At 39.0% G+C, this 21,832-nt stretch overlaps 1 long non-coding RNA gene across 1 annotated transcript in view; it reads left to right on the plus strand.

The window, feature by feature from the left end:
- LOC116038230 overlaps positions 1 to 21,832 on the plus strand; it is an 84,408-nt gene that overhangs the window by 29,957 nt on the left and 32,619 nt on the right. Inside the window, exon 2 of the long non-coding RNA XR_004102059.2 lies at positions 10,740 to 10,806. This is a non-coding gene — a long non-coding RNA (uncharacterized LOC116038230). The remainder of the gene's footprint in view (positions 1 to 10,739; positions 10,807 to 21,832) is intronic.

Consider the following 21,832-nt stretch of genomic DNA (forward strand, 5'->3'; position numbering starts at 1 on the left):
AAGCAGAGAAAGGGGAGGTAACATTCCTCCTTATGACCTCATAAGGAGCAATTCCAGATCGGCCCATCTGAGCTTTCATTTTCTCAAAAGCAGAGCAGGATACCCAGGGCTCGGTTTACACATATCGCCATTTCTAGCCACTGGGGGACCATAGGCAGGCTGGGGGAACTCATATTAATGTTAAAAACCTCATAAAGTGAATTTTTCATGGCATGGGACCTTCATTAAAGTGATATTTCTTAAGACAACGTACTGAGCAAAGTGAGTATAGTGAAACAAGTTAATTTTGATATCTATTTTGTGCATCACAGCAGCAGAATACTTTGCATACCATACAACATACGCTTTCTTTATTTAGAGAGAAGGGGAACTATTTGACATATGTACCCACTTGTACCCTCTTATCATTTACACTTGTTAGCTTGAGATTAGTGAGTCTGTGAGCATTTGTTTAACTGGAATAGTTGTTTGTGGAACCACTGTCACCAAGTCTATCTGGATTCAATCTTGAAATTCATGCATTAAAAAATCTTTTGAGAACTTTTTGAGGAAAGCTCCTGTCCTTGAACATGGGCCCCACCTGAAAGTGGCCCTCTATGTACTTGTTTCACATAACACATGAATTGAAGTGGAGGCATCGGTTAGTGAAACAATCAAACACTTTTTTTTTTTGGTTGGTTGCTGCCTCGGAGGAAAACAGAAGTAGAAAATCATTTAACTGACTGCTCTTACAGATGATGCTATACGCTGTGATTTATTTAACTTTTTGAAGCACTGGTCTGCCCCATTTTTCCTGATTTTCTTTTTTTTTTTTTTTAAATTCTGCTACTTTTATTTTTTTTGATACTCTACACATAAAACTATATTTCAAAAAATATCCACGGACCTCAACAATGATCTTACCCAACTACTCAATTTAAGACCCCTTCAAACACTACTGAATAATGTACAAATTCAGAAAGCTGCCGCACCAAAGTTGGGTTCACCTTTATGCAGACAACAGCATTTTGTACTGTTGGGACAACACAGTCTAGTCAACTACATCTAGCTTTTTATAAACTGCAACTTCCAGTCAGTACTTTTGCAAAAAATGGTTAAAGACCTTAAACTTTTGATAAACGCAAGAACTGGTGTCCTTAATTTATTATTGTTCAGCATATTGTTCTGCAATACTGTATACCATCAGATATGAAGTATTTTGTCCCTGCCCCTCATAAAATATAAAATTTGTATCTTTTACAATTTGTGTGATTTTTTTTTTTTTTTTGATAGTGAAAGTAGCAAGACTGTACAGCAATTAAAATCAGTTTTTTTTTTCCCAAGTCACCAAGGTTGTACAAGAACCTAATTCACTCTGAATAATAATAATAATTTGTGAAGCCCATGATAATGGCACCAGCAATTTAAATGTCTGAACTTTTTTAAACAGTCTGTCAGTGTGTTATATGTCCTCAGAAACATCCTGTTTCAACAAATATATTAAAATGATGTTAATGTTCTTAAGCAACATTTTAATGCAGTTATTTTTAACAACATGAAGATATGTGGAAATAAATAGCAAAACTGCCATGTGTCAGTTATCGTGAATATCTGCAGAAATGCCAAACTAAAAAAGAAAAGGAGACAGAAACAGGGATGAGGAGAAAGTGAGAAAGCGTGTGTGAGAAGCACGATTTGACATCCAGAGAGTGCTGTCTCTCTTTACCTTGGAAATAAACAGATGGAAAGTGAAAGAGAACAAATGAGAGAGGGGGAGGGCCCAAACTGCCATGCAGAGAGGCATATTTACCAGTGGTGTTTTTCAAAAAGACATTTCTCTCTGGGCAGCTATTTGGCTCCCGCCAGGCAGTTGTGACAGGGAAATACATTAGGCCTGATTTGGTTTGTTTTGGTTGTTTTGGAGATGCTGCAATTATGAGAGACAGGGGCTTGTGATCGAACAGGGTCAGTTTAATTCTTTCTCTTATTCAGCCAGCTGTCCTGTGCTTTTTTCTGAAACTCTTTTTCCATCTGTTTCACTGTCTTGCCTCCTACCTTACTCTCCTCTTTCATCTCTCTTGCTAAAGTAAAATTGTAGGACTTTTTCATGAATGAATTTTAGAGCTCCTCCAAGATGTAATATGAAGAGGGTCAATTCCAAAATCCTACACATTTAGAAAAATTGTGCTACTTGAAATGTGTCAGATATACAAAGTAATAATAAGAAATCATTCTGTAATGTCAAGCAAATTACATGAATCCCACTTAAATGCATAACTTTTATCTGGAAGTAAACTGTTTTATGGTTTATGTGCTATTTGATTGGACTGTCTGGTTTCCACAGCAGTACATCTTATAACTAATTTGTGAAACAAGTTATATAAGACATGTTAGCATATCGTTACAAAGCGTCCCATGTGTTACGTTTTCTAGCATTGCCTGACTTTTCTTGAAAATGAATTAAATTCCCTGACTTTCTTCCCAGTCTAGAAAACAAATTCATATTCTGGAAACATCATGAGCAGCAAGAAGCCCGTTTCTTCTTCATACTTCATCTCCCTCATACTTACGTTACTTTCTCCACTTCCCTTCAGTTCAATTTATGTCAAGACTTCACACTCTTATCTGACAAAGGAAGGTAAAAAAATTGTACTGGAATGAATTACAAAAAAAAGAAAAGAAACCTCTACTTTAATGGATGTTTTGACAGCACTCATATTTTGTGACATACAATATTTATAGATTTTCATATCTGAATAATAATCACACATACAACAAAAATATAGTTAAATAGTATATTGTTTGGCAGATTTTATGGTTCAAATCACTCTGAGGTAACTGCACAGAGGACTAAAGAATGTGGAGAGACTTCCATTCTTTCCTCCGTTCACTCGCTCTCTTCCTCTCTCATACAAGATCTTTGTCTTTCCTCTGTCATATTTCAGTTTTTTTGAGTCTCAATTTTTTGTTTCTAAATCACAGCACATCTCCCTCTTTTCATGTATCACATACTTTAATACTGTCTGTTGCCCAGATAGATTTCTCTCTCTACCTTCTCTAGGTTACTTGCTGTTCCTCTCATCCTCTGTTGGGAGTATTACACATTACTAACTTATTACATTATTACCTTAAAGGTTGTTTTAAAGGTTTCTGCATGAAAACAGTGCAGCAAGAAAAACCTCACCGAACCCAAACCCACCTATAACTTTATTTGAAATTCTACTTAAGATAAGTTTCTAAATACACCAAATATGTCAGGCTGATCACTTTTGTGAAAATTATGCAAAATACATACACTAATATTTCTGTTTGATGGAATGGTGCAGCCATAACAATCATGCAGTCTTGGGTTTGAATATTTCACTTCGTGTAAACATCATATAACTTCAATGAAGAGCTGAAACAAAAACAAAATGCTTTGTATATGATACTATTAGACTGTGATTTTAACAACCTTAAAGCTACTTAAGGGAGAAAAAGAGGAACATTGTATTTTAGGGGTTAAAGAAAAGTACGAGACAACTAATCAACTCTTTCTCTCTCTCTCTGTCTCTCTCTCTCTCTCTGTCTCTCTCTCTCTCTCTCTCTCTCTCTCTCTCTCTCTCTCTCTCTCTTTCTCTTTCTCTGTCTGGAGGGTAGCCAGATGGTTATGGCCAATAAAGGGTGCTACAGGAGTATATAAGTGTGTGTATGTGTGTGAAAGAGAGTTCATGTGTGTCCATTTCAAAGGCTCTTCTCAAACAGACCTCTCATTTAAGGGACTCTCTCTCTCTCTTTCTCTCTCGCTCGCTCACTCACTCACTCACTCACTCACACACACACACACACACACACACACACACACACACACACACACACACACACACATCCCTCTCTCTCCTACGAGGGGCTAATAGGGTGAAGTGAGTGTGTCTCCATATGAACAGTGGGCTCTCTTCAAGGCGACCGCGGCTCAGGGTACTCAGGGTCCTGTTGGGATTTGGCCTTTAATCAGCGACATCAGTGTGCTTCGTAATCTGGGTCAGGACCCTGATTTGGGTCACAAGTAGATTAAATGTGGTCTCAAAATTCTTCAGGAAACGCAAACCACTTCTGCTTCAGCTGAACAAGACTGGTTGGTCACTGCATGGGTGTGATTCTGAAGACCACACGGGTGTATAGATACTTTTTATATCTTCCAGTTTCTACAGTGTTACTGCATCCAACAGCTGCCTGATTATAATTAAGACAAATAAATAACTACTACAGGAACAGCTTCTGTTGTATTCTTCTGGTGTTTATTTATCCAAGTGTGAAGAATCTTTTCTGAAAATATATAGTAATATATGAATTGCTATTCTTCTAGCTATTGAGGTTGGCAGATATTTAGGAGGAACATAGATTGTGTTAACTGTGTGTGGAAAGCGAGTGCTATTTTCTTCAGTTTTGTGAATACAACTATGATTTAATAGTGTCAAAGTGTGTGAAACATAAGATGTCTGTTTGTTTCCTACCCACTGTCAACATTGGTTTCTTTTAACTACAATCTTTCCCTGTAGTTACGGTAGTTACCTACAGTATAACCTAGTCTGGCTCTGACAGATGTCCCTCCCCTTCCGCTATCTTGGCTATCTATTTTGCAAGGACACGTTGTGATTGGTGTGAAGAAATACAAACGAGCCAGAGCGTTTTTTTCCCCCTATCCCAGAATAGATAAGCAGTGTAGGTCTCGAAATGCGAGACCACCTGCTGGTTATTCATAAAATGCTCGTATCAATTATTTTATATTTGTTTTCATTTATCACAGTTTTGGAAGACCGCGAGAAACAATGTAATTGTGTCAATAGACACACCAAATAAGAAAATGGTCATTGTTGTTGAGCAAGTCAGTGAAAAAAATACAACATGTATTTTGTTGTTTATGTTAGAGGACTTATTGGCCTGAAATATTCAAGTGGACTGATGTTCATAAACTGGAATGGTGGTTTAACTTTCTCTTAAGTTTCAAAAGCTTGAAAAAGAAGGCAAGCGGGACGATTTAAAAAATCTAACAATTGATGATTTACATTGATTTGTGGTGTCTTGTAAGCTCATATTTGTACAATGTAAAATTCAAAGCCCCCAAACCAAAACACAAGAAACTGTATAATGGACTACAGTACACACCTGTGTAACAGACACTTTAAACAACAGTTATTAATATGACCATCGCCGGCGGCGGTAATTGCTACATCTCTGCTCATGTGGAAACAAATGAGTTGTTTAGTGATGGAGACCTTTCTGATCCCAGGGTCACCTGACGAGCTCTACCCATAATCCCTAAACCAAAGGCCAACCAGGAAGGTGAAGTCAACGTTGCTCTGCTATACAAAAGATCTCACTGACACACACACACACACACACACACACACACACACACATAGGCACATGTAGACACATGAGCACACAGAGCAGCTGTTTAAACTCTCTTGACACTGAGACTGCACAGTGCTGCAAACATGGATGGAAACAAGCAAACAAATAAGCCTCGGTAAACAATACAACACGTTGGTAAACAGCCTAACAGCAGCTAAATGTACTAAATCAACTATTGTCAATAGTTTTTTTTCTAGCCCATCTACATGGAGGCTAAATTACAGTAATCTGACATTTTTAATATAGGAGTTTTAACTACAATGTTGGAGGGACAATTGACCCAGATCTTAAAATAACATGTTTTCCACTGCAGTAGCTGTTTCATTTGCTTAGATTTAGAGAGATGTGCTGGAGACTTCTGTCAACGCCTCAGTACAACAGAGCTGACTTCCATTTCAAAAAGTTTCAATTTTATGTTTATAATGTAGTACAAAAGTAAACCGAGCATTATATTTCAGTTACCATTTAAAATTTTGCAGAACTTTAAGTAATTTGAAGACATTTCTGAAATGTTCTGCTAAAAAAAAAGTGAATCAGCCTTTGACATTTTTCCTGCAGCTTATAAAGACAGGTGGATGGAGACGGGCCTAATGTTTCTGAAACTGGTTCAGATGCCAAGATGCTCTCTAAGGAACATAAGTCAGAACTTAATGAGCCACTGTCTTGTAAAAACATTTAAAGTGTGTGGGTGGGTGTGTGTGTGTGTGTGTGTGTGTGTGTGTGTGTGTGTGTGTGTGCTCTATCTGTCTGGTTTCATCTTTCCCCCCCTCTCTCTCTCTCTCTCTCTCTCTCTCTCTCTCTCTCTCTCTCTCAGGATTAAACATGTTGTCAATTATCACTCCATCTTGCCTCTAGCACTCAGCACAGCTAATTGAATCATTAAACAATCGCTACTCCTCAGGGAGTGTGTGTGTGTGTGAATGGTGAGAGAGTGTGTGTGTGTGTGTGTGTGGGGGGGGGGGAGGGGGTTGTTTGCAAACACGATGATGCCCTCGGGTGCTTGCAATGCACTTGTCAGATATGTTTATTAATTTATGATGCATGCGCGCACACACACACACACACACACACACACACACACACACACACACACACACACACACACACACACACAGATACACAGATAGGTCCTGGCAGTTGCTGGTAGCACCATGTGTTAGTCACGGGTGGGGCCTTTCCTGTTCTCACTCTGGCAACTGGTCGGCTTATACTGGTGTGTGTGATTGTGTGCGTGCATGAGAGTCTGAGTTTGTGTGCTCTTTTTTTGTGTGCAGTTGCACCACCTCTAAAATTTGCTTGGTCTGGACACACGGTCACATATAATAGGAATACTCAAACAGAATTATTACTGAAAATGGAGCATTCAAAACTCTGTTAAATATATTTTTGTAAACATGTCTCTGCTGATTAAAATACACAGTAGCTCCACAGAGGAGATGCATTTTTGTTCTTTAGCCCTGCAGATAGAAGAAGTTGGATGTAGAGGTCGACCGATATGGGTTTTCTCTGGCCGATGCCGATGCCGATCTTTAGAAATCAGGGTCAGCCGATGGCCGATTAATGCTGCCGATTTATTTTGGCCGATATTTGGCCGATTTGTGCTTGTTTTTAAACCTCTATTTGAAAGATAAAATGTAACACTAATATACACAGAATTTCTCAACAAAAACATTTATTGAACACTTCACCAATCTACACGTATAGGCTACTTCAATTAAAAATGTATAATGTAAAAACATACTGTAGCCTATATTGTATAAATAATGTATGAAAAATATATAAAATAAACGAAACAGGTAAGAAGAAAATAAACATTGTCAAATAAACCTTTCAATGAAAAAATAAAGTTTAGTGCACTTATCAGCATTTATTAAACTTCTGAGAATACAAATCTGCTTCACAGAAAGTGACATGTTATTAATCTCAACACTATTTCCTCCTAACTCCTGTTGAATCACATCAGACTAGGGCTCTCTAAAGTCACTTCTTGTTCACCTTGTTTGTTAGATCATTGTTCATTTGTTGAAGTGTTTTATCTGTGTTTTGGGGACCCTACTGTTAGCCTACATTAGGATCTTATCTGAGCACATTTCTGTCATTCAAACAACTCTTAGTTGTAATTTAAAACTCATCCAGCCAATTTAATAAAATTAAGGGTTTTATTCGTGCTCGAGTCCATAGATGCAGTTAATGGATACAGGCACGGAGAACTGAAGGCTCTGTTAGCAACGATTAGCTCCGTTAGCGGTTAGCTCCAATTAGCTCCGTTATAGGAGTGGTTGAGACTGCCACGGACAGGGGTAACAACCAGACTCTGATAAATGATATTCGGGGAGCTTCCACAGCGGTGTGGCCGCGGTGTTTTGTACGGTTTTATTAGTACAGTTAATCCCAAGGCAAGAACACCAGCAACATGCTACTGCTAATGGTAGCGTCTGAACCTGAAGTGGCTGCGCGAGACACACTGCGCAAGAATTCACGAGGGGAGGGGCTGGAGGCAGCTGGTCTGGGCGCGCTGTAAAAAATGTCACCTATTCATGTTTTTAACACTAGGCTGCCCGCAGATGCGCCTGCTTATTAATCGGCTTGATATTGGCCGATGCCGATTATGTAAAAAAATGCCAAAAATCGGCTTCTAGTTGGATGAACTTTAACCTTTACTGTTATAGTTTCCACAGGGCCCGTCTGGTCCTGGACATGTGAGATTTACCCATCCGTCCAGGCTAATGCTATCATTGATTACAGCTGATCTAAAGTATACCAAGTAGACTGGTATTACCTTTTCTGAGGTGAAGTAAGGACCCATTATATGATTGCTGTCATCACTGATTGTAAATGTCTCAACCCATCATTACCCATAAGCCTCATCAACTCTCGACCGACCACTCAATCAGAACTGCTTGCTTGATCCACCCTTCAGCAGTGGTTTCACATGGTCCTTATCCTGATACTCTGCCACTGATAAAGAAATAATGACCATGGACCTTCTCTGGCTCACAGGGCTATTTCATAGCATCCTCATCTTCCAACGTAGCCAGCTCAAAGGACTAGTAGGTTTTCTGTGTGGCTCTGGAACAGCAGTGCAGGGTTTTAATGGGATGGCTGATGGAGTGTTGTAGTCAAGACCACATAAACCGAGACCAAGACTTAACCAAGACCAGAGTGTATCGAGACCGAGACAAGACCAAGACCAGACCAGAGAACTGAAACACACAGTATATACACAACTGGTTCACACAAATGTACTGTATGTACAGCTAATATTTGCTAAATCACTTTGGGTGAGGGGTGAAGAGATTTCTGAAGAGTTTTGGTACAGAGGCAGATTGATAACTTTAGCTAGCTAGCTTCGCTAGCATCACTTACACTTAGCATACCTTTCTTTGTGCTTCCTCACTAAGTGCAGATAAAAAATGTAGGTGGTCCTAGTTGTGTTAGCAGAATTTACACACTGCCGTGTGTTTTCTTTTAGATGTTTTTCAAATAAACTCTTTAAAAAATATAATGAATAAAATGTTATTACCAACGATTTGGCTGACATCTCCCAGACAGCCAGAGCTTCTTCTCCTTTCACCTACATTTACTTTGGGAATGCGTGTTAAGGATGGCGGGGAACAGGAGTTAACAGTAACACATTTCAAACTAGAAACGAGTCAATTTAGTGGTTGCATTTGAAGCTGGATGTTTTACATCCAATTACAGAAATGATGTTAACACATAAATCAGACGATGCACAGGCAATTTAGTGAAATTCCTTAGGTTGTGGTCTTGATCGGTCTTAAAATAAAATCCCGAGTGCTCTTCATCCGAGACCGAGACAGCACAGAGTAAAAATGTGTTTGATTCGGAGACGAGACCGAGAACTTAAAAAAGCGGTCTTGAGTACTACAACACTGGCGGGAAGCCCCTGGGTGTTATCACAAGTATTAAAAACATCTAAGCTCCCTGTTTACAAACATAACCACCATACCTGGAACACTGAAACAATTATTTAACAATTAAATACAAGGCAATTTGAGCAAATGCCAAATATTCTACATATTTCCAACTTGAAGTAAAACAATCTAACATTTGCATTTAAAATATGTCCTGTGCATATCAATATTTTTATATTTATTTACAGATCGTTGTATCTGTGTGCATGTGTTATCTGACGTGGATTTGGTTATGTTTGTGTATAGTGTTAAAATTCTATTAGCCATGTCCAATACACAAATACTCGGCACATTGATGTAGGATTTTCCAATCGTCATTTTTCCTCAAAAATATACAGAAGCTCAAAAGCATTTGATGAGACAATAAATATGCCAATATTGATAACGTGGAATGAAATATTCTAGTGTCACATGACGTTCATTTTGGTAGCTTTTCCTTTTACTCGTTTTTTCAAGGAGTTTGTGTTGAGTTTTGCTGATCACATTTAATTAGACCATCTTTAAATGTCTAATAGCAAATGTAGTTAGTCTGAACTTTTACCACTGCTACCCTGCTGTATATGTTTCTATGACAGGACGATATGCTGTAAAATCACACATTTGTTTTGCATCTCTTGGTGCCCAGTGTAAAATCATAAAATGTTTAATTTCTGTCAAATTTCCTTTCCATTTCTATTATTTTCTGTTGCACGACAAGATAATGATTAACCTGAAGACAAACTTTTGCTTTTTTGTCCAGATTCCCAACGCTCTCTGTAACAGAGGTCCATGCTTTATGTCTACCCAGATGGATTTCCCTCTTTCTAGTGAGACTTTTGTTATTCTTTATTCCTATATTTGTTTTTGGCCTTTAGGCTACATGTAAGACTATTGAAGGTGCAGACCAACTGAATGTTGGCTCATATTGAAAATCATTTTGATCGCATAAATAAATGATCATTTTAATAATAAAAATACAACAATCTAACCTTGAAGCTCAATACTAAATCTGGATGTAGTTTCACCTTCCTACGAACATGGATGTGTGATAGGAAGCTTCCTAGCGTGAGAGAGAAATACAGAAGGAAGCAGGATAGAAGCAGAGTGACATGAAAATTACGGGGCGACAGAAATTCAGGGAGAAAAGGAGAAGCAGGCCTCCCCCCAACCCCATCTTGTGACCAATTCGTCACCGCGACAACCATCACCCCACCTTATTCTGGGATGTCCTGTAGTTATGTTCTTCAATTATGTCTCTCTCTTTAATGTCGCGGCTGCACATCCATATTTAGTCAACCGCTGCAATTTTAGCTGCCTCGTTGAAATGCAACCGTCTCACCCGGGAATCAAAGGACAGATAGAGCTTCCTCAGGCAGAGAGAGAGAGAGAGAGAGAGAGAGAGAGAGAGAGAGAGAGAGAGAGAGATTTACATTTATTTTTATATTCTTTCAGGCTACATCTGCAATTTGAGCCACAACAGGGAGATTTTGAGCATGCCAAGCAACTTTCAAGGAAAATGGTAGGTATGGCAATTTATCCACTCTGTGTGAGATATTTTATTTTTGTCTGCACTCTAACCCCTGAAAATATGTATATTATTAGAAATGGACCCAGGGAACGAACAAGAGAATGAAATCTGCTGCAACAATTATGTGTAAAGTGTAAAGAGAAGGTTGAAAAGGCCGGGCGTGAATTAAAGCTTCCCTATTGTTGATCTTTTATCATAAGCTTTCTAGTAAAGTCGTGCTTTAGAAAGAGGATACATGTACAGTGTGTGCACGTACACAGAGAGAAGGGGATTTACAGCCTAATGTGTAAGAGTCAGGGGAGGTGGATCAAATGAACATGCCTGATATTGACTCAGTGTATTTCTTACCATCACACGTTATGAGTCAGTCATAGTCCTGAGGTGGGATTGATGGGTTGTTAAGGCTTAAGACCATCCTTTAAAAAGAATTGTGACATACTGCTGCTCCAGCAAATATTGACTTATGACTTATACCCAATATCTATTTTTATAAACTAAATATTTGGTGACTTATGGTACAAAGATAGGATTTGTGGGTCTAATTCATCCTTGAAGCATGTGTTGAACTTATGCTGCATGTTTACTTCACCTGCTGCAATGTCACTTTGTTTCTTTTAGCACTGAACTGACACTGGACCGTTCACATCAGAGAAAAAATCTTAACTTACTTGTGTTTGGCTGCAGTGGGTAATAACACACACTGTGATGAAATTCCGGAATATAAAAGATGGCACCCATAATCCTTTTACCACAGGAACAGGTTTCAACAATTTGTTCAATAATTAGACCAGCATGGTTCAGGATAAATGAATGTATTGCAATATAATTGGGTGTTTATTGAATGAAACAGTTATCAGTCCAGAACAGTTGCATCATACGCCAACACAAAAATAAAGCCCAAAATGTGATAAAGACCCCACACACCGAGTCTTTGTAAGAGTGCAAACCAGATGTCTGCAATTTATATGGAAGTTTTCTTCTTTATAACACAAAATTGGAGGTAGATTGAATAGATTGTTTTTAAAGACTTGATCGTGTGTTCAGATTTCTGACTTTTTGAAAATTCAATTCTGACCCACAAAGTCAACCTTACTGGTGACTCCTTCACTGTAGGGCAGGAAATAAATCAAAGATTAAAGCACTAAAAATAATCTGCATTTATGGATGTTTAATCTTGTGTTAGTTGATCAGGCACAGATTGAACTGGCGCTGCTACTAATTACAGTGTTACACCTACAGGTGTGCAGTCTGAGAAACCCCAGTGACAAAGACGATAACTTCAGTAAGGCCTGCTCCACATGTACACAGGTATTTCTTAAAATGGAGCTTTCCCTATGAGGTTTGGCTTTTTGTCCACACGCAAACTGCTTTTGAAGTCACTGAAAACTGATCTTTTGGAAAACTCCGGCCAGGATAAAGCTGTTCAGGTAGCCTTCAGGTAATAGCTTTTTTCAGACTTCTGATTGGCCAACACTGCTTAAGGGTTAAGGCTAAATCTCTGCCTGTTGGTTTGGCATGCTCTTGATAGCACTTTCAATGTGTTTTTGCGTTTTTATTAGGACAGAGATAGTTTTAAATCAGTGCTTTTGCAGAATTAGAATGAAGCTGGGAAAATCTTGTTTTAAAAAATACCGGTGTATGTGTGGCCTAACTGTACATATTCTTTGCTTGTGTGTCTCAGAAATATCATGCATAGTCAGAAACTTGAGAATATTAATAAATATATAAATATGGCACAGCCTTTCTTTCTTTCTTTCTTTCTTTCTCTCTCTCTCTCTCTCTCTCTCTCTCTCTCTCTCTCTCTCTCTCTCTCTCTCTCTCTCTCTCTCTCTCTCTCACACTCACACATACCCACACAAACACGTGGAGGTGGCCACGGGCCAAGAGAGGTGTGTAAGAAATGTGTTGCATGCTAGAAGGTAGTCCTCACAGGTGTGATAGGATGACCTTTTAAACACACACACACACACACACACACACACACACACACACACACACACACACACAAGATTGACTAAATGGGAGAGATAAAAAGAGCGAGAGTACATACAGTAGAGGCCCAGTGCCAGAAAATCCATTTATCTTATCCAGCGAACATGTGCATGTCTTCTTAGTGTTTGTCAGATTTTTATATGCTTTGATTTAATGTTTGACACATCATGTTCTCAGAAATTGGCCTGAGATTAATCAAATGATCATGTTAGAGAGGACAGGGTGCTTTGATTTTCCATTAATAACTACAGTGCTTTTACTATAGGGAGACTATATTAAACTTCTGTTCACTTCTGCTTTGCCTCTACTTCATTTAGTAGAATATAGGCAATATAAATACTAGGTTATGATGATGATTTCATCCCACCATTTCTCCACCCTTTACTTCTGTGTTTTTGTTAAGGTTAACAGCTGATTGAAGTTAGGATGTCAAAAATAATTGTTTTGTTGATAATTATGCATCAAATTGGTGCTAAAAAAGGAAAATGTGACTTAAGTGTACCGTTCCACACCTAACTACGTCAGTAAGCACTCTGTGGAAAAAGTCTCTCTGTACCCAGTAGGGGTGGAACGGTAGACTTAAGTCACGGTTCGGTTCATACCTTGGTTCGGTACAATGGAGGGAAAAGCATAAAAAAAATGCAGAAGGCAATTTTTTTTATTGTGCATGTCTCAGGCTGTACCACCTAGTGTCATCCAGTCTCTCCCCTGAGCTAGCTGCAACAGCCTGAAGCGTATAAAGTAAGATGTAAACAGTAAACAATAAGTAGGCTACCCCACATCATCTCCAGACTCCATCTGGGACTTGTAAACAAAATAAGACAATCAGCTAGTAGTGTGATTTGGGAGAGAAGCGCTGCTCTCATATGTGAATGCACAGAGCAGGGGTGTTAAAAGAGCAGCTTCGGTTACACAGAGCAGTTGGCGAATTCACATGCTAACAGCGGAGCTAGCAGCAAACAGCGAAGCTAACGGCGGAGCTAACAGCGGAGCAAACAGCGAAGTAAATGGGCCTGGAAGCCATTTGTGGTCGAGGCAAGAAGGGATACAGCTACAGTACATCTGTGTTTGGTTGTATATGGAAGGGACTAGTTTGCTTCGTGTGGACCAGAGTGATAGAGAAAGACATGGCTCTGGTGTGGACTCACTGGACCGACTGGTCATGTAGGCGGAGCTTGGGAGCATCAGAGCTAAGGCGGGGCTACAGATTAGGTGTCCCTAAGAAATGCCTATGTAACAGTAGTTCCACATTACATTAATTAATTTGCATGCGTGTTTTATTTATTTTTATACCGTGTATTCTCCGTGTAAATTCATGTACCGAACCGAGACGCCCGTACCGTTTCGGTTCAATACACATACGTGTACCGTTCCACCCCTAGTACCCAGTCATAATGGCAGCTGAAGTTACTGTACACTGAAGTAACACTGAAACTAGCCGTCATGCTCCCTTTCTTTAAAAGGGAGCGACATGATTAAATATGATTCAGTAATATGTTTGTGTCAGGTCATGGATAGTTGTTAGCTAGACAGCTAAGATGTTACTGTTGTGACTAAACTGTTAAAGTGCAGTTACCTAACAGCTTCAGGTGCATTACCACCACCCTCTTGTGTATTAAATCTCATCTAGATTTTATCTGGATACGAGACACTTGAAACTGCAAGTGTAAATGGAGCCTTAGATACCATGAGCTACCACATCATGGTAACCTGCTCTATTTTTCACAGTCACTTCACGATCAGTCACCGTGCCAAAATCAGAGTGAGAATCGGGCTGACCTCTTTTTCCACTTACTTTATTTCAAGCCTTAGAGTATAATCCCTACATTTTGGCCAGGAAAGTCATATATTGTTATTTTCACATAAATACTCAAAAATGGAATCAGCTGGCATGGGAGTGGACCCACACTTGTTTTGACACAATTTCCATCCAGACTGATTAACAAGTAAATCACTTACTTTCATTTGTTTTTTTTAATTTGCATTCTCTTTTTTTGTTGCATTTATTACATAGTTGATAGTGTAGAGATGGACATAAACCATGGGTTTAGTGTTTAGTGTTAGTCCCTGACTAGAGGTGAACCAGGGATGTTCGAGTTAAACGGTATAAACCATTCGGCTATCAGGACACCCCAATTATTCCCTTCTCAACTTTTATTTCTCTTTTTCTGTTGTTGTCGTTGTTGTTTTTGGTTTTATTTTTCAGATAAGAGCTTCATCTGAGACACGTAACGACAATAATTTACTCCAACTGGTATAAAATCCTGGGAAAATATTTGTATTTAGATGATAAAAAGTCACTTGACAGCTGGATGCAAAGTAACAACTAATCAAGCCCCACACCTGTTGCGTTAGTTTGGGCGCGGGGTTGGAAACCAATACTACCACCACTCAGATGCTGGTAATTCTCCCGCCAGCTATTTTGGCAGGAAGCCAGTGTGTTTTCAGTCAGTCTGATCTATTGTCAAACTACTCTGACGAAATATGTGGTTCTGAACCAACTTGCTGCTGTGGCCAGTTGACAAAAGCAGTTCTCATTAAAACATTTTCTGCTCAGTCATATCCATAATAACTTTAATATCATCAGATCAAAGTAATGAGATTAACTTGAACCACAGTGGTTACTTCAGAGGACACAGTCAGACAATCACATAACCTGCTTTTACAGATTGTCGGCCTGATATCAAAGGGAGTTATGTAAAAACATGTTACGGTGTTTGGGAGTGAACATGCACAGAGGAAGCCGATTAATTGGTTTGCTGGCGTGCTGGAGAAAGACAACACAGTGAACCTCCTCGTTCCCTTCCTCTATGCAGCACCTGGGTCTCAAATATCAGACCTGTTTCACCTGGAAGTGCAGAGAGAGAAAACAAACAGTGTGTGGGTGTGTGTTTGTGAAAGAGACCTTTAGAAATGCCCTAGTAGATGCAGTGTCTCATTTCTGGCAGAATATTTACTCTTGTAGTCACTTTTTAAAGCATTGTCGTATGCGCGTACAAAAAAGGGAATTCATTTGCCCCTCATGTTCTTCTTTAATGGACATACCACAAAATATCCACAGTATAACCCATAACCCACTTTACACGAGTTCCAGCGAAGATAAAACTCTGATAAAATCAGTAAAGTACTTCTTGGAACAGGCCCCAGCATCTCGATATCTCTTTGTATCTCTTATCTCATTATCGAGAGGGCTGCATTCAGATTAGAGCTGGTAAATTTTTAATTTGTATCAAGATGTTTATAAGTAGCAGATCTATAAGAGGAGTTAGTCTCTTTTTAATTTTTTTATTATTATATATTTTTTGGGCATTTTAGGCCTTTATTATGCAGGACAGCTGAAGATGTGAAAGGGGAGAGAGAGGAGGAATAACAGCAAAGGGCCGCAGGTCGAAGTTGAACCTGCGGCCGCTGCAACAAGGACTGAGCCTTTGTACATGGGGCGAACGCTCTATCAGGTGAGCTATCCAGGCGCCCCAGGAGTTGGGGTCTTAACTAACATTTTCAGTAGCATGTGGAAATGTAGTAAGTATTCAAGTCGAGTAGCTTTGGCATTTGACTATACAATCTCACGACAAAGTCCACTCAGTAGCCGTTCTGGTGCTTTCGATTTAATCGCGTGATCTTCCTCTGCAGATGGAATTCCAAGTTTTGTAATTGTACATTTTCAAATTTCCAATTTTTCTGAGCACTTTAAGGACTTCTTGTTGACAGATTATCAGACTGCCTTTTACTTGACTTCATTCATTCAGCCGGATGTTGTGTTTATGTTAGGCGATATCTTGTTGGGGTGGGGAGTTACTTTAGTTTGTTTTGAAGTAATCCATTATTAGCAAGTGACGCATTTGTCGCTCATATTCCGTTTTCAGATTAAACGGAAGCTGCAGTTGCCAGGAGCATTAATGCTTTTCATACTGATCAAAGAAATATGCTGAATTAAAATGTATACATTCCATAGAGTGCCTTAGTGTGTCAATCTCACCCTTTCTTGTTAGTAGATAACTAGCTTTGAGGACAACGTCTCCGTTCTTAATCCCGCCTACTAAGAACTAAGCACACAATTAGCACAACACCAGACCTGTTTGAGTGGCTGAACAAATCCATGATGTTGGCAGCGATTCAGATGTCTGGAACTAGTCTTCTTTTCCATTGCTAGCTTAAAGTAATGAATTTTCAATCTTAGTCGTTCCAATTGTTTGTCCATTTGGTCCATCAATTACACAGAAAATTCTTTACGTAACACAGTTAGTGTGGAGTCATTTGAAAAGCATTGCCGGGTACAGTATGTGTGTATGTTAAGTCTGATTTTCAGGCAACAAAACTTAGAAATTCAACATTGTTGGAAAGAAATGAGGAAAATACATAATGATATGCTTTGATGTTTTTACATAACTGAAATGTTTCTGTTATTACATTCAGACTATTTCTGGAAACTGCCAAATATTTTTCATTCTTGCAGTTGTTTCTCACCGTTTAAGCTAAACTTTTACATTTTGTTTGTCATATCGTTTGACACTAACCTAAATATAAATAACTATGATTTCTTTAGCTTCACTATAGCTCAACTTTTTCCACTGGTAACCGCTTTTGGAGTAGCTTCTCAATCACTGAGCACAATACAATCAGAATCTAAAAAAACTCCAATGGTGCAGTCAGAGAGAATATTTTTATAGGATTATGCTTAGTACCTGATCACTGCAAACATCTGATGTTTGAGTATGATGTTTGAAAAACAAATTAATTTAAAATACATATAGCAGGCCTGCCAGATCCTGCAGTGTAAGTGGCCTATCAGGCCTGCACATCTGAGCGGCTGTACAACAGAAAGACTGGAGTTTACACAAGACTTCAGTCAAAAGCATGAGTATACACACTAATGCAGTACATACAAGCATGTCCTCTTGCAGGTGGTGTTGAAGACCACGGTGGTTATTGCACAAGAGGGAGGGCTTTGGCTCTGTGACTGACAGGCCATTAGTTATCAGGGTTTGGTCAAACGTCTTGTTGACTGACGTCAAAGTGAAGAAACGCACCTTGTACTAAATATAACACACACACACACACACACACAAATTACACTTTTGCATGCTAAAGCAACTCCATACTTTACAAACATGAATTTTGACCTTTAGCAAACAACGTACCTGTCGTCCTATCAGACACACAGAAGAGCACATGGCATACAGAAACTGCTCAGCACCAGGAAATGTTTTATGATGTGAACGTTTTACTAGGAATGCTTATTTACAATTGGAAACAAGATCAAACTTCATTAACAGAATATTTACATCCGGCACATCACACTCATCAACGCATGAGAACAGGCTGCACTCATACATACTGTGGAAAATACAATTTTAACTATACACTCGTTGTGTACAAGGTCTTTGAGATATTGTGAAATTAAATGAATCAATCCATTTCAATCATTCTGAAAAATCTTGACGTCTCTCCTTCAAATAAAAAGTAATCTGAAGGTGCTTTGTGAAATTACTCTTTTTCTGGCAGCATTGTTGAATCATTTTTAATTTCAGCTATATTCACTCATTAACAAACTCTTGAGATTTGCAATTCTAAAGACAGATGGAAGGCTTTGAACGCAGACAGATGGAAGGCTTTGAACGCTGTGGACCCTTTTTCCTTTTCTTTTGTACCTATAAACACAAGAATAAAGCAAATAGTTGCTACTGTGAATGATCACTTAAATCAAATAGGACTGCTTGAATACAGAGGTAGTCTGAACAGCAGAAAAAAGAAAGGCAGGTTGTCTGGGTCCAGTCTAATTGTAACTTGATTAACCTAAAAAAAAAAAAAATATATATATATATATATAAAATTAAATCCCAAATGCAGGTGATTTTAGATACTCGGTTTACTCTTTTTTTTTTTTTAACACCTAAATATGCCATTTACTATTGAGTTTCATTCACCAAGGTTAGCGTTTCTAGTGAGGTGACACGACGTAAAAAGCAAAGAGTGGAATGTTTCTGTGAATCTGCATTTCAGATACAGATTTGAATTTTGCTAGATAGCATTTTACAAATAAATAAGAAAAAGTATTACCAAAATAAGAACCTCTACTGTCTGTGAAAACACATGGATACCATACAGTGTGGGTCAGAACAGCTGCCCATGTCATTTTCTATCAACAGTGGCAAGCTGTCATGCTGCGACAGAATACACCCCCGTGTTATTGTCCAGCCTCAGAAGTTGCTCATCCTAGCTACGTTGACTTCTTCTCTTGTCAGGCGATAGTCCGTCTTCTTCTGTGGTCTTGTAGCTGTCAAAATGGAGAAACTGTTTGTTGAGGGAGAAAAATACCCTGAACTCTAAGACTTCTCGTATTAAAACAGCCGGGGAGATTTACCTCTCTGTGTGATTCACATGAAATTACACAAAGCAGTATTTCATCTTTTTATATTCTGCTACCATTATGCTGCTGGGTAGTTTTGTTGAAGTGTAGCAACACAGAGAGTTCAATGTATGCCGTGTGTGTCAAATGACGTGTGTATTGGACTCTACACTGCATCTTACATTGTGCATTAAGCCGCGGGTATACTCACGCTCGACACGAGCACGCACGGAGACGTTTATGCTCAACGCATTGTTCGTTGCAGTGCTCTCTGAAACACTAGAACACAAATGTATCTGTGAATGGGCAAGGAGTAGTAGAGAAGAAGAAACCGGAAGTTAAGGAAAGCAGGCTGCCTGGCAACAGTAGTAAACACAACCATGTTAAAACCAAGGGGGTAAGCTTCGCTTCAGAACTCGAACCCCCTATGGCGCCATTTTGATGCTACCAAACGATCACCCGACGTTAGCATTCCATTGACTGCCATTTCATTTTTGATTTTGACGTCACTTTGACAGCAAATAACTTTACATCTGAAGCGTTACATAGTCGAATACTCGAACATAGGGTCAGTTTCAGCAAACATGACAGAAAGTAAGTTTTATAAGGCTTACCTACTGCACCTTTAAGTAAAAACACCAATAGAATCATGTTTATCTTTAATTTTAAGGCAACCGTTTTTCAAATGGTTAAGTGTAATGTGAAAGGGTTTGATCGTAGTGACAAACCCACAGAGAATTATCTGCAGTTCCCCTCAGCTCTATAGGTTTCAATGTCTTTCAGCTGATTGTTTTGGTTTTGCAGCCCCAAACTTCACTGTTTTGATTGACAGCTCTCATCAGAAGACGGACACAGAGAAAGTTAGCAACTAGCATGTAGTGACATCGACAGATATTTCCCTCAGGAGTTGGTGGAGAGCTAAATAAAGCTAAAAAGAGAGTGAATATTGGACGTAAATTTGTCAGCTGGCCAGAAACACGACTCCAAATGAATTATAATGTTGTTTGATGTGTTTCTTAAGTGATAATATATCAATGTTTTCAACTTGTGCCCCCAATTGGTAAAAATCAATCAATCAATGCAGCTTTAAGACAAAAACAAACACATATAAAGCAAACTGCAGAGGAAAAGATAAAAAAAGCTGCTACATTGGGCCCCATGTTTTAAATTTTGGAAACGAAACTGGAAAAAAGTCCCTCTTCCTCAATCCATTTAATTTAATATCTGGCCCGGAGCCCGACTGTATTGATAAAAAGTTGTCTTTTATGTTAACAGTTGACGTTAGCATGATGAACAAGATACAGACACAATGACAACACAGGGAACACAGCGCAGCAGCCGAACACTGCGACTGAATGGTGTAGCTGTGACAAAGAACTCAACACACAAATGTTTGCTGCCAGATAGCAGAAAAATAAATGACTTAAGATGATAATGAATGTGACACAGAGATAGTTTATTTGTTTTACCCACACACATATACACTATCTCCCTTTCGCAGACTCACACACATGAATGAAACACACTTGATGAGAATAAAACGAAGATACATGCATACTCACTACAGTCAATTAATAGCATTGCTTGAAATCCGTCATGCAATTACCAAACGCAAAATCACTGCCCTTTAAAGATACGGTAATGGTGACTACTAGCTTTTTCTAACAACAGATAGAAGCGTTGTCTTGATAGATGCCAGGGAACAATACTAAAATCATTTTCTCAATTATCTCCTCTGGAACTAATGTTGCAGATGTGTGTGAATTAATTATTGGAGCTCGATATAAGAGAGGGCGCAAGAGAGAGAGCAGCATTATCCGCCAATCTTTTTTTCTTCCACTCGGCATTCATTAAGTCAGTCACTCGACGAGACAAAACCCTGATTCCCAGAAATCAAATTAGCACTGAAAACAGAGAGGAGAGGACGGACAGAGGTATCAACAAAAGACGGCCGAGACCTTATTGTGAGCGTCGATGAGCGACACATCGCAGCAGAGAATGTTTCTTTCTCCTGTTTGTCATGTCTTACAGTGGCTTTTCTGTCGGCAGCTCCTTCTGTGCTTTGGGATCAGCTTTCTGTGGCAACTTGGCATTATGGACATGACCCTGTGACTCTCTTACAGACTAACACCCACACACATTCAGCTCTAGCTTCTCTTTTTCTCTTGCTATAATCTCAGTAAATGACTGATTACACCTCCTCTACACCACCTAGAGTTAGCCAGCTAGGATGGGGAATTCAATATACGTTGCATTTAGGGTTAGGTACCGAAATCGGTCCTTTTTGAGTACCGACCGGCAGTTTGTTAAAGTCACAGTGAGTCATGGCAACGCCGGTTAAACGGTTGCAGGTATCGTTACACTTTACAAAACTTCACACAGACAGCGTTCACTGCAATATGATATTAATGACGAGCCAAAAGCGGTTGCGGTGCGGTTAACACTTCCTCTGAGACTGACAGGCATGCCAGTTTTCTCTATGCCCTGTTGACTGACTGACAGGCTGGGGGTTATAAGGCTAGGTAACTTTCTTCCTATTGCACATTTCAGCAAAAAAGGCAATTCAAAGTGCTTTACATAAAACATTAAAGAGCAGTTAAAAAGAGATAGAATAAGATACAAATACAAGAATAAATGTTCCAGTTTAGTGGGAGAAATGAATAATTATTTGACTTG

The sequence above is a fragment of the Sander lucioperca genome, chromosome 11 (genome assembly GCF_008315115.2).
Source record: "Sander lucioperca isolate FBNREF2018 chromosome 11, SLUC_FBN_1.2, whole genome shotgun sequence".
Lineage (NCBI taxonomy): Eukaryota > Metazoa > Chordata > Actinopteri > Perciformes > Percidae > Sander > Sander lucioperca.